At 75.2% G+C, this 471-nt stretch overlaps 1 protein-coding gene across 1 annotated transcript in view; it reads right to left on the reverse strand.

Moving 5' to 3' along the window:
- Positions 1-471, reverse strand: part of PACS1 (phosphofurin acidic cluster sorting protein 1) — a 17,637-nt gene that overhangs the window by 3,210 nt on the left and 13,956 nt on the right. The window lies entirely within an intron of this gene.

Here is a 471-nt window from a genome sequence, read left to right on the forward strand (position 1 = left end):
CGACACGCGCGAGCCGGGGGGGCTGCGGCCACCGGAGTAGGGGCGGAGTTTGCCCGAGTGGGCGTGGCCGCAGGTCCGGGCGAGACCACGCCCCCTGGCTAGAGCCAAGGAACCCAGGAGTCCGGCCCGCGGGGGTTGCACAGCTCGGCCCCGCCCCTCCAGCCGCGAGGGGCGTGGTCGCGGCGCCGGCCCCCACTCTCCGGGTTGACAGTGACGCTGCCCCGCACTGCGCAGGCGCCGGGGCCCCCACGCGCAGCCCCCTGGGGGATGCAGTCTGAGCCGGGGTCCGGCCGCTTAGCCTTCTGGGAGGTGTAGTCCTTGCAGCTCAGTGCGCAGGCGCCGCCCCGCCGCACATTCTGGGAGCTGTAGTCCGCGCTAGGGATTGTGGGTAGAACCCAGGCTCCCAGTCCACCCCGCCGCTGCTGCAGAGAAGCCAGGGGTCCGCCCCGCCCCGCCCCGCCCCCCCAGCTC

The sequence above is a fragment of the Alligator sinensis genome, unplaced genomic scaffold, assembly GCF_000455745.1.
Source record: "Alligator sinensis unplaced genomic scaffold, ASM45574v1 scaffold1329_1, whole genome shotgun sequence".
Classification (NCBI taxonomy): Eukaryota; Metazoa; Chordata; order Crocodylia; family Alligatoridae; genus Alligator; species Alligator sinensis.